The sequence below is a fragment of the Hypomesus nipponensis genome, chromosome 14 (genome assembly GCF_054491055.1).
Source record: "Hypomesus nipponensis isolate SF chromosome 14, ASM5449105v1, whole genome shotgun sequence".
NCBI classification, from domain to species: domain Eukaryota; kingdom Metazoa; phylum Chordata; class Actinopteri; order Osmeriformes; family Osmeridae; genus Hypomesus; species Hypomesus nipponensis.
In genome coordinates, this window is record NC_140374.1 from 15,522,501 (window position 1) to 15,538,370 (window position 15,870).

General features: G+C 47.2%; 1 protein-coding gene across 1 annotated transcript in view; it reads right to left on the minus strand.

Annotated features, from left to right (window-relative positions):
• LOC146258780 (excitatory amino acid transporter 2-like) overlaps positions 1–15,870 on the minus strand; it is a 34,316-nt gene that overhangs the window by 17,213 nt on the left and 1,233 nt on the right. The window lies entirely within an intron of this gene.

Here is a 15,870-nt window from a genome sequence, read left to right on the forward strand (position 1 = left end):
GACGAGCAAATCCTTTTGGCAGTATAGTGTAAATGGGAGGTATACTTGTGAAGCCCATTCAGAAAGGGTATGACGGGCAGAGCAAGACTGAGCAATGACAACGACTGAGCAAGCATGTACATGATGGACTGAGCAAGCATCTACATTAATTATTCCCCGAATAAATACTTCTGCAAAGACGTTTGCCAATATGCAAGTATGGACAAGTATAACTGTGACCACGTGAAATGCATACAAATATCTTACTGTTAACGTTAACATTCACTACAACATCACTACATATCATAACGTAATCAACAACTATCGGAAGGATTAAAGTAAAATAAGCGATAAGTTATGTTGACAGGTACTTACTTCATCTTAGGTGTGATAGAGGTGAGGGCTATGCACAGTACATATAGTACTTTAGTTATTAAACCATCAGTCTTTGGCAAAGAGGAAGGTGTGTAACAAGGAGATCGAGCAAACAGCCAAATCACAGAGGCTCCATGACCGTCAGCAAAGTCAAAAAGACGAGATCCAGCATCCGATCGTTTCGACTGGCTTCACTCAAACTCTGCTCTCGCTCACGGTTGGCCCGCTGCTCCCTCTAAGCTCTAAGCGTTCACACAGCAGCGAGTCAGCTCCACCCAGGAAGAACACCCAGGTCACAGCCACATCAGCCAGAGAACCCTCGTCGTCCCGCCATTCACAGACACAACCACACACACACACATGCTTAGACACCACATCGGGGGGGGGGGGGAGGGGGGGTGGAGTCAACGTGCCAAGCTTAAGAGTAAAATCCCCCCCGGGGTCTCTTCATTCCCTAGAGGCAGTAATCCCCCCCAGGACGCACGTTTCCAGTGTCAGCCAGTCTCCACTGAGGGTGGAGGGGCTCGCAGCTGAGGTGTGCTGATGGCTGCGCTCTGGCCTGGTTTTCTGGGTTGCCTCTGTGTCGACGGGTCAGTGAAAGACTGTGTCCATCATGACCACTTTGGAGACTCAGTGATGGAAAGGCTGTTGTTGGGGCTACAGGCGGATGCGGATGGACAGATGATGGGGGTGATTGGTGGGGGTTGGGGCTGGGAGTGATCCTGACAGGAGGTTTGTGGAGAACGTGTTCATGCTCTGGTATGATGTCACAGCATTGCCATGCTGTGGCACTGTGCAGCTTTTCTCCTACCATTGACTCAACAAAAATGTATGAATTTAAAGGCGTTTTGCCTGCTTAAAACCACTATCTGCCTTTCATGCTATTGTGCATGTTAATACTATCATCAGAATAATAATTATTACAGTACTTTTTCACAAGATTGCTAGTCTGTGATTGGCTGTGCTACAGCCATTACTGGTGTGGTAGGTTTGAACTCAAGGTCAGGAAAGGTCCAAGTCAAAGTCACAAATGAATAGTTAGATTAAAGTGTCAATGACCTTAATCCTATACATTCAATCTAGATCATCCAGATTATAAGAATAGAAGCATTATAAATCATTGCAGTGAATTCGATGTGTTCATTCATTCTGTAATTTCCATATTTGAAAAGGGCCCAGTTTAACCATTAAACAACAGCTCGAGTCTGATCCATTGTGACAGTGACAAGGAATGAAATATCGACTCACTAACAAAGAGAAAATAGATTTATCTTTCCTTTTCAATCTTGAAACCAAAAGCACAAAAGTCTGGTATTTCATATCCGGTGGCGTCAAACGAGTGTCTCTCCTGCCTGTCAGCGCCATGGGGCTTGACAACGTATGGACCTCGACCACATTCTTCTCATTAAGGAAATGTGTTGGAAAGTTATTTCCTCCGCAAACAAACGGCCCAAAGGAACAACAAAAGCCAGAGGAATGCCATCACTGACAGCCGAGGTTGTATCATGAGAAATCAGTCATCCCAAGTCTCTTGACATGTCATACTCTTTCACAGAGCACCCTGGAGAGGACAGGGACCGCTTGTGTGTGTTAGGGTTCGTGTGAGTGTTGTGTGTGTGTTTGCAATAGGGTTGGCAGAGAGTGGGGGTGGTGGAGGAGAGGAGAGGGGGTTCTCGGGAGGTGGGTTTTGGGAGGTCACACCACCCTGTCTAAGCCAAATGAGGGGCCTTCGAGGGGAGGGCAGAGGCAGAGGCAGCCATCCCTCCTCTTGGCGAGGACCATGTGAAGCTCTCTGCTTCCTCTCCCTTCCCTCTGAGGGGCTTTTGTCTCGCACGCAAACAGTGGCGGTGGCCCCAACTCGCCGGGCCGAGCGCCACGTCCAAACTGGCAGGGGCCCGAAAGGGGTGTAGGGGGGGGCGGTTGGAGGAGGGTGGGGGGTGGGGTGTGTGGGGGGGGGGGGGGGTGAGGGGGTACGCGGGGTACAGGAGGGGGACCGGCGGGGATGTCCAGAATGCCAGTCCATTCAGGCCGCTGATGTCATGCCTGTGCCCACCGTGGGAGAGCGGCGGAGAGGCCGGGTCGCCCCTTTCTCTTCCCCCCTCCACAGTCTCTTTTTCCGGGATGAATGAATCTTTGAGAAGCGCCAGTCCATTGTGTCCCATAATCGACGGCGATTATCCCGATTTTATGCTGCCTTCTCGGGGAGAGGAGGCTCCCTGAGTGCTGGCTTTGAGAGCCACCGCGATGCAACCAGGCCCCAGCTAGGTTGTCCTAGCAACACAGCGCGGCTTAAAGGGAAGGGTAAGGAAGGGAGAAAGGAAGCTCACTGCTGCTAACACACACACACACATGTACACACACACACATACACACACTCATACACACACACGCACAAACGGAGACTGTGAAGCTTGATAGATCTGAATCGGTGGACACATTCAATCCTTACTTTCACCAAATGAAGTATGAACTCAAAAACCAAAGAGTAATAGAGCCATCAAACACACCCTAAGAATCAACAGACAGCTTTTACGCAGCTTGAAAACCCCAGCTTCACTAACACTTTCCCACCCTCAAGGCATGGGGAATGCTCCGATAGTTAACGCATCCCGGAATGACCCGGTTATCTGCTTAACTTCACAATCCCAGTCTTACGAAGGTTACTCCTCGACGATGATGTGTCTGCACAGGTCTTGCCTGGTTGGAATGCAGGCGATGCCCCAGAGGGAGACAGAGACAGATAGATTCAGGGAGACAGAGAGAGAAAGAGAGAAAGAGAGAGCGAGCAAGAGAGAGGGGGAGAGAGAGGTGTGAAGGCCCTCAAGTTACCCACTGCACTCCCATGGGGTTCTAACCCGTTCTCATGACCGGGGCCCACAATGCACCGTGAGGTAGAGATAACTGGAGCCGGGCCAGGCTCCGGATATCTCTGGCCCCTCAGGGGGCCCTTGCCCCCCCCCTCCCCTCCCCCACCAGCCACTTACCATGCAGGGGGAAGAGAAGGGATCACACCACACAGCCTGGCTGCCTGGGAGCTGTGAAAAAGCCCCCCCCCCCCCCCCAATGAAGCTCTTAGCAATTACTTCAGGTTGCCTCGCGCATAAAGAGTGGAAGATTTATTCTGCCAAGTGAAGAAAGGGAAACTTTGTTGATGCTCGAATCTCGATTAGGTATTCCACGAAGGGAGTTGGGGTAAATGCATCCAGTGTATGTAGCTAGTTGGAACCCATATATGGCTTAGACTGCAGCTCTGTTACTGTGTCTAAGCTGGGGAAAGATCATGAAATGTGGTCTCCAGAGAGCTCTGGACCAGACAGAACTTGACCGAACCAGACCAAACCAGAGAGAACCAGATAGAACCAGACAGAACCATGTAGATTTAGACAGAAACAAACAGAGCCATTTTGGATTAATTTAATGAACACCAAACTGCTGATAGTTTGGAAAGTTGTGAGAATCTTGGTCTTTGACAGACAGGAGGGGGATTTAAACTAATAAAACAGATCTAAATCTGTCTATGGAGTGTGAGAGTGTGTGTTTGATTTTCTGTGTCCATATGTGAGACTGTGGGGGTGTGTTTTTTGTTGTGTAGTTGTAGGTGTATGTGTTTCATTGTGTAGGTATGACTTTGTGTAAGTCAAGCACTCAGACCATCTGAAACTTTAGAACTGGTGTTCAGCACCAAGGTCAGTGACACAGTCACGCAGTCAGCCAGCCAGCCAGCCAGCCCGTGAGTTAGTCTGTGAGTCAGCCAGCCAGCCAGCCAGCAGATACTTGCTCCTTGATTGGCAGTGATAAAAGGAGTTGCTGTTGTCAATGCAACTGTGCTGCCACAGACCTTTTGATGACAGTCCACTTCACTGAGGGTGGTCCACACACAAACTGTTTTCCAAAGTGTGTCTATGAGCACGTACGCAAACAGACACACACACTCTTACATTTCCTGTTGGAACGGATCACACAGTAATTACAACCAGAAAACCACATTGGGTTTGCTGCCAAATGAGACAGACAAGCATTCTGCACACCCTTGAAACCACTTGTCTTAGAGAAATGGAGCAAACCATGGGGATAAACATTCCCAGTGATACTGTATTTACAGTAAGCTCAAAAAGCATTCCAATTTCCTCCCTGAGGGGGCCCAGTGTAGGGATGGACCGACCCATTGTGATGCTACTGTAACTATTGTTCGGCATTCCCCTTCACTTCCTGTTAGCATACAACAACACCAGCCAGCATCATCGTCATTGGGCGATGCATGACCGGAGCGTCCAGCATGCCTCAGCCTCCTGGTCGGCAAGAGTCCCATTGTTTGGCCCTCCTCTTTGTGTCAGTAATGAGCGAGTGATTAGAGAGGCTCCAGGGAGCCCTAAGACCATGGTGGCTGTCTGCTGTAAGTCTCTCAGATGTGAGCAGGCCCACTGTAATTATGTGTTAACAGCCCATTATGCTGTAGAGTGTTTGTCAGAAGAAGAGCTGGTCAATTCCCATTCACTCTGAGAATATGGAGACAGGGTGGCAGAGAGAGAGAGAGAGAGAGAGAAAGAGAGAGAGAGAGAGAGAGAGAGAGAGAGAGAGAGAGAGAGGGAGAGAGAGGGAGAGAGAGAGAGAGAGAAGGAGGAAGGGAGGGAGGGAGGGAGGGAGGGAGGGAGGGAGGGAGGGAGGGAGGGAGGGAGGGAGGGAGGGAGGGAGGGAGGGAGGGAGGGAGGGAGGGAGGGAGGGAGGGAGGGAGGGAGGGAGGGAGGGAGGGAGGGAGGGAGGGAGGGAGGGAGGGAGGGAGGGAGGGAGAGAGGGGGCAGAGAGAGAGAGAGAGAGAGGGGGCAGAGATATGGAAGGGGGGGTGGGAGGGAGAGAGAGAGAAAGAGAGAGGGTGGGAGGGAGAGAGAGAGAAAGAGAGAGGGTGGGAGGGAGAGCGAGAGAAAGAGAGGAGGGAGAGTGGGTGCTGAGGGGTTACTGAAGGGGACTCAACCCACCCAAGGATTCTGCATGATGGGTTTTCTCTCATTCTCTCTCTTTCTCTCTCTTTCTCTTTCCCTCTCTCGTTCTATCTGAATCTCACGCTTCTTCCTCTTTCACTCCATTATCATCCTATTCCAGTGTCAGGTTGAAGTTTTTGTTGGGCCCTACAAAGCCAGCATCGGGATCTGGCTGGTAGCCATCCAGCCTGTAACCAGGGCCCCCCTCTTCACCCCGCCCTCATCCCACCCAGGAGATAAAAGGGATGCAGACAGGCGTTCAGCAGAGGAAAGAGGAGAATCTGTGATCTACAGGACTTCTTCTTCTACATCTCTTTTGCACCTCCCACACCCTCTGGCTTATCAGGGGAACCTGGAGCCCAACACTAATAAACTAACCTTTCCTTTATCTCTCTCTCTCTCTCTCTCTCTCTCTCTCTCTCTCTCTCTCTCTCTCTCTCTCTCTCTCTCTCTCTCTCTCTCTCTCTCTCTCTCTCTCTCTCTCTCTCTCTCTCTCTCTCTCTCTCTCTCTCTGTCTGTCTCCATTCACCTCTCACTCTCTTATCCATTCTCTCATTCCTTATCTCAACTCTTTATTAGATACCAAAGTATTAAGAATAAAGCGCATTAAACACAGCACATCAGTCGAACAGGGCTGGCATTAAGGCGGAGAGGAGGAGGGGGGGGGGGGAAGGGTGGAGCGAGTGAAGTGTAAAGGAGAGGCGAGTTAAAACGAGGCGTGGAGAAGCGTGGAGAGAAGAGGAGTTTTGATAGCTTCAGTCCGATCCCCACGGGAGCTCATTAAATCAGCCAAGCAGCCCCCCTCCTCCCTCCGTCCTCCCCACCGTCTCCACTCCCCCACCCAGTTCTACGACATCCTCTACTACACCCAGCTAGGAGAGAGTAGAGGAAAAAGGGTGGGGGAGGGGGAGGGGGAGGAAGAGTAGGGTGGAGACAGAGGATATAGACAGATGCAGAGAAACGGATGGAGCAAAGGGGATCGAGATGGGAACACGTAAGGGGGGTGGTGTGGGTGGTCCTGACATCTGCGTTTGGGGGCTTACTCCGGGAAATGTGATTATTGTGCTTAGAAAACAATTCACGTTTCATACATCGCTTAACTCACCTGACGTACTTACTGACGTAAACATATGTTTTTGTCTCTCTCGCTCGCTCTCTCTCTCTCTCTATGATTTTCTCTCTGTTTCTTTCTCTCGCTTCCCCGTCATTTCTCTTTCTCTCTTTCTGTCTTTCTTACACTCTTTTTTGCTTTATCCTTTCTCTTTCTATCTCTCTATCTCCATTTTTTTCTCTTTCTCTCTCTTTGGTTTCTCATAGATGGGATTCTGTCTTGAGGACTGAGGGGAGGTACTAGTCTTTCACAGGGTTGGCCAAAACCAGAGAACTAAGTCAAATGGATGATCTCTCACTAATTAAACACAGTCTCACACAACTGTGCACTGAAAAACAGGCAAACACCCACATACATTACTCACACATGCGCATGTAAACAATCACACAAACGCACACACACACACACACAACACACATTGCACCATATGTTGGCTGCCTCTTATATTTAATGAGCTTACCAGAACTTTTCCCAGACATCACAGACACATCCACTGGAAGCAGCTTGTCTTTTCTACATAGACGTCCAAAAGTCTGAACTTGTCTCCTTCTCCTCTAAAACACAGAATCTATCACCTTTGAAGAGTCTCACTAAACAGCAAACACAACTCAAGCAAACATAACCAGGGACTTGCTATATACTGTTCTCCTCAACAACCATACTTGCTGCAACTCATCTCAAACTGAGACTGTATTATGAAATGGCTGTGGCAGGGAGTTTCACTTTTTTTAAGGGTGCTGTGTAATTGTAGCAGTGTCTGTCACTGTCTGTGTTGGGTGAGTGGGTGTGTAGGCCAGCCAGCCTACTGGGAGAATGTTGTGTAGTCAGGGGAGCGTGACGGATCTGTCAGTGTAGCACCTGCTCCTCAGAGAAAAACATACTCTCTCTTTTACAACACCTCACTGCTATTTTCTCTCTCTCTCTCTCTCTCTCTCTCTCTCTCTCTCTCTCTCTCTCTCTCTCTCTCTCTCTCTCTCTCTCTCTCTCTCTCTCTGTCTCTCTGTCTCTCTCTCTCTCCCTGTTTTACAACTCTCATCTCTCTCTTTTTTTCTCTCTTGTTACAGCATTTCTCTTTTCTCTTTTCTCTCTCTCTCTCTCTCTCTCTCTCTTGCTCTCTCTCTCTTGCTCTCTCTCTCTCTCTCTCTCTCTCTCTCTCTCTCTCTCTCTCTCTCTCTCTCTCATGCAACGACACACAAACATATGCATGCGCGCACACACACACACAAACGCACACAGTGTCTCTTCTCTTCAGGAGATAGTCTTCTGTACTATTGGCTAAACAGATTCCCAGCACAGATCCTGTGGCCACATATCTGAAAGACCAAACTGGTTTCTAGGCAAACAAGTGCAGAGCATACAAATAAAGGCCCTGATTCTGGGAAGAAAAGGTCCCGCTTGGAACATACCCAAGAAATGTCGCCTGCAGAGAGACTCATCTCCTCAAACTTATCAGGCAACACATTACACAAAATGTTCACAAATGACAGTGTTAACAATTGTATTTTTTTTTTCTCAACTACAGGCTAGTTTAAATGCCAAGAATCGTATTCACCGGAGAAATAATGTTTTATCTGACAATATCCCATCGTAATTATTAAATGTCTGTACAGTGAACGGAAGTATCTTGTGTTCGCTGTCCTTTCAGAACCACAAAAGGCTGTTCATCTGGTGTTTATTCAGAATCCTATGGTTCCTGTTGGCTTTGAGTCTGTCCCAGAAAAAAAGTACATAGAGGAGTACGGAATATTGCTGTTGTCTGCTGGGCTATGATGAGACCACTACTTAGTTATCAGTCTATCACAGTTGTTTTCCAAGTTATTATTCACTGCAGAATGTCTCAAACAATGCTAATATTTCCCCCTGGTCATTGGTCACACAGCCCAGTGCTTCAAACCTGGTTCAGCTTAACAACAAAACCATTTACAGCAGATTTTGTGCAAAAAGAAAATGCATTTGATAGGATCATATTTTTTCTTTTACAAAATAATGAACAAAATAAATTGTGGCATAGAACTGTTCCTCCAAACGTATTGTTCCCTGCTGATTCCAGTTTACAAAGACATAACTTGCATGTATTATTGTATTATTATGCATTATTAATATCTGGTTATATAAAACTCCATATATTTAGTCTCAATTGCCGTGGACTTAATCATCTTTTAAAGAATCTGTTTTCATCGAGTGGATTTACACGGATTACATTACTAGGGTGCGACAAATAAAAATTGCCAATTTTGATGAGGAAGACAATTTGTCAGGTATTGAGGAAGAAATCCCTGGGAAGCATCCAATTGCTTTAGATGCCTGCTGTGAGCACAGTAATCTGGCAGCACTGACATTGGAGCATAAGACTGAATCTATTTTTAACTTTTGATATTGCAAAACAAGAGTTATGGGTTGCCCAGTAGCGATGACAGGTGTCTTCATATTCAATATAGCATAAGAATGACCCTAGTAAGTGCTGCTACAACTGATTATCAAAGACCCTTTCACCTGCATGTGTTTCACAAACAAACAATCCTTCTCTGCTGGTTCACTGATTAACCTGTAGCCTAACGTCACGTGTATTTGGTTTGCTGGTCTGCAAGATCACCCCTCAACACTGAACAGACTCTTAAAATGCATTCTAGAAGTGTCCTACTGGACCTCTGGTAATGTACATGCAAATCTTAAAACATGTCTGGTGAATGACTGGGGATGGTTGAAACAAGGTGAGCTGTGAGAAGTTGTAGTTAGGGCTACTGTATGACAGATGGATAGATACTCAGATGGATGGATAGATAGATACATGAAAGCAGCTCCTAATTAACCAGTGAGTAGTGTGGTGAGCCAAGAAGGCTCAAACAAAACCCCCTCTGTGAGGGCTGGCCATTGAGGCTGGCCGCCCTTGGAACACGCCAACCCTGCTGGAATAATGGGCCACTTTAGAGGCCTTCAAGTTAGTTCACAGGCCCCAGGGCTGGGAAAACGCTAGCAAAGGGTTCAGAGGGGTTTTTAATTGTTTCCTCGTTTTTTGTCTTCGTTTTTTTTTTCTCTCTCTCTCTCTCTCTCTCTCTCTCTCTCTCTCTCTCTCTCTCTCTCTCTCTCTCTATCTCTCTCTCTTGCTCTCTTGCTCTCTTGCTCTCTCTCTTTCTTTCTCTCTTTCTTTCTCCTCTTTTAGTTCTGAAAAGGGGGCTGATAAACAGGCAATGAAGGGGATTGTTGTGTGTTCCCCTGACAAGCAACGAGGTAAAGAAAACCAAACTGTATGGTCCATCAGCTAGGCTCGGGATAGGCTGAGGGACGGAGAGCGAGGGGTGAGGCCTCGGGAGGGAGGGGGGATTAGGGGCAATGTGTTGTGGGCATGGGCCGTTGGGATCCTGGGGGAAACAGCCGTGAGTAGGGAGAGAGGGATACCCCGGAAGGAGAGGGAGCCGAACACAGGGGTGCTGAGGTTACCTTTCAAAGTGCGGCCATTGTGTTGGGGTGCTGAAGTTCTCATGCATGTCCCCTTTTGGCTCCCAGAGTGTCTGAAAGTGATGGAGCTTTCTGCGATTAAGCGGACAAGTGGCAGCTCTGCTCGGCGCTCCCACAGTCCGGGCTATTTACACACTCAAGAAGGACATTAATGCCGGCCGATCTCCCTGAGCTGAACAAAGCAGCACACAAACCTGCCTCCGAGCCCCCTTGCGGCACTAAATTGAGGATTTGGGGAACTAAAAATAAAGGACCGAAAGAGTCATAGTGCGTGCTGACTACTGAGAGAAACTGATGAAAACATTGACAAAGGGCTTCATAATTTGGCTGGTTATGAGTGTCATATTTAGCCAGTCAGAAAAGTCCATCTCTGAAGACAAGACCCACAGGCAATATCAAGAGTAATATTTATAATTAGTGTACAGACAAACTGCATTCAAATGATTGTCCCGAAGTTATCCCGACGTGGAAATATGTGTCCTACTTCCACTGGCAAGTTCAGCACCTTATGCCGAACTTGCCAGTGGAAGTCGTACACATATTTCCTAGTGCCAATCCATTGACATTTGGAGATAAAGCGAGTTCAAGAGTGTACAAGTGTGTTTATATTGGAGTGAAGTTTGGTGGTGTGAGTATTTCCGAAAACAAAGTCCTTCCCCAATACTGATGGACACTCTAAATCTGCCGCATATTGGGACAGTTGTTCGGATGAGGTCTTCCATTTGTTTTTAATGATTACTGAAGGCCATTTAATTATGATTCTTTTGTTTCTCCCACAATGGGAGATTGTTCTTGGTGGCATGGACTCTGACGCCAAGAAAGGGAACAAACAGAACCTAACCCATGCTCCTCCTCCCTCTCCTTCCCTCCCTGTCCTCCCCCTCCTCTTCATCATTCCCTCCGAGGGCCCTTTCGTGACTCCCCCCGCTGACCTGAATTCCGCCAGAGTGGGTGCCAAGGGGATCGTGGGTGGTTTGTAGTTGAGAAAGAGAGAGAGAGAGAGAGAGAGAGAGAGAGAGAAAGAATGAGAGAGAGGGGCCCCTACACTCTGTGAATGCTGATTGTAACCCGTCCCTAACCCCCACCCAACATGTAAATATTAACACTGAACCTCCATCGTTGAGAGGAATGGATATGTAAGTTGCATAATACAATTCCAGTTCAACACACTTTAGTATCGACAAAGCAAATAACTATTGGCCACAGAAGCCTGGTGATTAAAGTAGGGGGATTGATTCTGCTAAACTGAGTCAAACGTTTGGTGCAAATTGTTGTTCTGCTAAACTTTTCCTAAGGCCATTGTGGCCATGACTTTTGAGCAGGCTGTAAAGATAGCCAACTCTTGCAGATGTAAATTCCAACACACTGCTTGTTCACACCCAGGCATCAGCTAACCCGGTCAGCTACCACGCACACGGTACCTGAGTTGTCTGGCTCCAGCATCTGCTCTGGACCAGAGAACCCAACCTCAAAAGTCCTGTTGAAAAGTCAAGGTAACAAGGTAACTATATACCCTTTATTTAACCCGGTATGGTGATTGAGGTTGGAAATTTGTTTTTCAAGAGTTTCTTTGGGTGTTCCAAGGTGAGAAACGAAGCAGAACAGAGGTGTGTATGTGTTTCCTTCCTTTCTCTGCGTTCTGCACTTTGCTCCTATGGCTAATTTAAAGAGATAACCCACCTTAACAGCTTAGTTGTATGATAGGGCTATCAGGCTATTTTTAAAGGATAGTTATCCATATTGTGGTTCATTCTCCCTAACTTCCCCATTAAGCAGGCAGACATGAAGGCAAACCTCAGAGGGGTTATTATTTCACCATATCTTCAAACCGCTAAGAAGAAATGTGACAGAACAGCAAACAGACGGTAACCCACACATGGGACTCAAACATGATTTCCCCCCCCCCCCCTCTCTCTCTCTCTCTCTCTCTCTCTCTCTCTCTCTCTCTCTCTCTCTCTCTCTCTCTCTCTCTCTCTCTCTCTCTCTCTCTTTCTCTCTCTCTCTCTCTCTCTCTCTCTCCCTCACTATTCAGACTGCCGGCATGGATTCCTGATTCCAGGTATTTTCAAACGAGCAGGAAGGCTCTCACATGATGGCCGGCGGAGATCGGAGGGTTGCCGTGTGTGCAAGGATGGGGGGGGGCTGGTGGTAAATGCCCGCGGTTTCTGTTTGGGTGCAGTCACACAGAAGGGAAGGGAGGGAGCTGGGGGGGGGGGGCTTTGTTTGTGCTGCCCATGGGAAAAGGACTCGGGCCTCTGCGTTCGTGGGGGTCTGGTAGAGTTGCTTCTATACACAGGGAGACAGCAGCCAAGAGAGCATCCTTTCCTCACACCATCAAGGCCCAGTCTCAGAAGGCAGAGGAGGGGAAGAACAATTACGATCCCAAACGATTAGGGAAGAAGACAGAGGAGAAAAGATGATGCAAGAGCGTTAAAGAGGGTAGTAAAGATGGGTTTGGGGGTCTGGGGGAAAGGGGAGAGGAGAAGGAAGGACTGAGGGATAGATGAGGAAGAGGGTGGTGAGCACAGAGAAAAGGATCTGGATGGCACTTTGGCAGCACCAGTATGTTCCCAGGAGGATTACTCAAGCGCTCGATGCCACAGAATGCCAGCGAGCCCACAGTGGAGTTCTATGAAAGGATGCACACACACACACACACACACACACACAAACACACAGAGTTCTCCAGTTCAGTTTCCCTACAGTATCCCAGTACCCTTGCTTATTCTCTCCTCTCTTTCTCTCTTTCTCTCTTCCTCTCTCACTCTCTTTCTCTCTCTCTTTCATCCAGTTTTACTGTCCCTTTCTTCCTTGTTTTTCATCTCTCTTTCAACCCATTCCGCTATCACCACCCCCCACCCACAGCCACTAACCTTCTGGGGGTTATGACGTGGATACACAATACCTTTCTTTCTACTTCTCTTTAACTATTTCTCTCTGCCCCCCCCCTCTCTCTCTCTCTCTCTCTCTCTCTCTCTCTCTCTCTCTCTCTCTCTCTCTCTCTCTCTCTCTCTCTCTCTCTCTCTCACGCTCTGCCCCCCTCCTCTATCTCTCTCTCCATCTACACCCTCTCTATTTCCTCCTCTTCTCTATTGAGACTGCAATGAGAGGTCTGACAGGTAACAGATGCTCAACCAGGATGCTGTCAGCCTGGCACTGCCCCCCCCCCCCACCTCCTTATGGGCAGAGCCCAGAAAAGGGAGAGCAACACCCAGCAGGGAACAGTGCCCTTACTGTCGAGTGTCTACCCTATCCCGTCCTTCCTCATCCACCTCTCCCTCCCTCGCTCGTCCTCGCCCTCCCACCGTCCCTGTGCCGCTGCTCTCCACTCCCCGCACAAAAATACGTGATAGATCACCGGCTGTTTAACCCTTCTCCCTTGCTCCATTCTCTCTCATTCTCTTATCTTACGCTCGCTCTCTTTCTCTCTCTCTTCATCTCTTTCTTTCTCCATCTCTCTCTCCCTCTCTCTCTCTCTCTCTCTCTCTCTCTCTCTCTCTCTCTCTCTTCATCTCTCTGTCATTTCTCAGAGGGAGCAGTTATGTTGTCTTTTACCAGAAATGCCTTCACTCTCTCAGAGCTTCTCCATTCCGCCCACTTCTTTAGTGTGGAATTACCTTCCAGCAGGAAAGCTGGGGCTACAATGTGTGATATTGAACTCTGCTCATTCCCATGTCTCCTCTATGGCCAGTCTCTGAAGTAAACACATGTTATGTTTGCTAGCAGAAGATACCGAGACCATAGGACTGCTATGAGGTCTGCTATGCAGTTTAGTGTGGGTCTTCCGGTGATCTATGTTACCATCGGACTTTCCCAGTCTGTCCTAAATTACCAGGTACTGATACTCCAGTTGAGTTGATTCTATTCTACTGTCATCCAAGCAATTGGATGTTGTTGGGAGTAAGCCTTTTTCATGGAGAAAAAAGGAGACACGGGTAGATTTCAAGACCTGAGAAACTGGCAAACAATCTAGTTCCAGACTGTGCTTCGGAGCTATACAGTAAGCAGAGTACATTGACAGTTATCCCCCTCCCCCTACATGTGTGTGTCAGACCCTGAAGCCACCCTTTTGAACACACACACACACACATGCATACACTCATTTGAAAGTGTACATACCCCTTGCCCTGACTGACATGTAGCCTAATTAAACTAACATACATTCACAGATGTTTAAAATAATAGATTCAGATAAATATGGTTTAGGCTCGCTCCAGTTCCAGCTCCAAATTAGCTATGCTCCAGGGCCTAACAGGACCATGTGTGTTTTGATATGGATGTGTGTGTGTGTGTGTATGTGTGTGTGTGTGTGGGGGGGGGTGCATGTTGTCTTAAATCCATTCTGTGTTTAATTTATGAATCCATTAGTGTTTTGCATGTCTACAGCTGTTGGATGTTAGCTGTTACCTTTTTGGAGTGTATTTAGTAAAAGCATTTAATATACATGTAAGGGTCTGACATGATAGGATCAACAAGGCTGATGTTACCAGTCTTTTCTCTGTAACGTCTTTCCTGCAGCAGATCAATAACTATAATCCTGTCATAATCCACACATAATTCTACATAATCTTGCACTGGTTCAGGTTTATAATCCAAATCCTTTCTTCAGATTAACCAAAGAATAGACTTCTAGGAAAATATAGAAGTTGTTCATCTCCAGTCGGATTCTCTGTGTAATATTCAGACATAAATGATTTGAAATTGGTAGTGGTCTCACTGTTCTTATCCGGACAATGACACTTTACTGCGAATACAATTACCTGTAATATTCTGCAGACAAAAAATATATCTCAACCTAGATATACTTAACAAGACAAAATCAATAAATGGTGGTGCTATTCATGTGGTATTGTTATGGCTGCAAAAGCCTGTCAGCTTTAGAAAGGCAAACACATGCTTATACACACAAACCAATCCCCGTCCAGTCCAATACAGACATGCATGACACACAGCGCACTTGAGCGTGGCATACATGCCCCATCCAACCCCCCCTTCCAGAATGTCTGCAGTGTATTCATTCATGTAAGGCAGTGCAAACTACAGTGGTCTAGGGGAGAGGCCTGTGGGCACAGGGCAAAACACATTAGCTTCATGGTCACTTCCATGCACATATTCTCTCAACAATTACACACAGAGACCCTTACTGCATCCTATACCACCCTAGGGACATGCTGCAGCCAGCTAGTGTCCATTTCCTGCACACAAAACTCCATAAAGCACCAGATATCCTTCAATAATGTCTAATAAATACATCTATTACACATTCCTAGAGGGCCCATGGGATCTTCCCATTTAGCAGGATTTGACCATCACTCAAGCTGGGTTTGATGGGCTTCTTCAAACATGTCCTCGGGTTGTTCTCAAGTGACAGTCGAAGAGTAATGTGAATGCAATCAAGTGAGAGTGCCAATAGAGCATGTTTCCATGGTGATGGTGTGTGTGTGTGTGTGTGTTTGTGTATTTTTGTCCGTGTGTTTGTGTGCGTGTAAGTGTGCTTGTGTGTGTGTGTGTGTGCCTATGCCTAAGCATGTTTGTCCATGTCAGTGTGAATTTGTTTATGCATGTATGTGTGTGCATGTGTCTGTGTGTGTGTGTGGGGGGGGGGGGAGGGGGGGGAGTACAGGGAGGGCTAAGAAACGATTGGTTCAAATAATGGGTGGTGAATGTTCAGCGCTCACTTCCCATTCCAGTCCAAAGCATTCTGTTTCACTATAAAATGCCAATTGTAAATGTTTTAAGGTTTAAACCTTCCGCAATGACTCTGCTCTGAACAAAATCTCATAATATAAAAGCATGATTCAAACAAGTCTAAAGTATGAATGATCCAAACAAGCCTAACTTTCCAAATTCAACAATTATGTAATTTCCCCGATCTTTCTAAAGACATCTGCTCAGGTCCGAGGGGAATGTCTTTCTCCCACATAAGACGAACGCTTACTCGATGTTGCCTACTCAGTTACCAGTTGCTGTGAA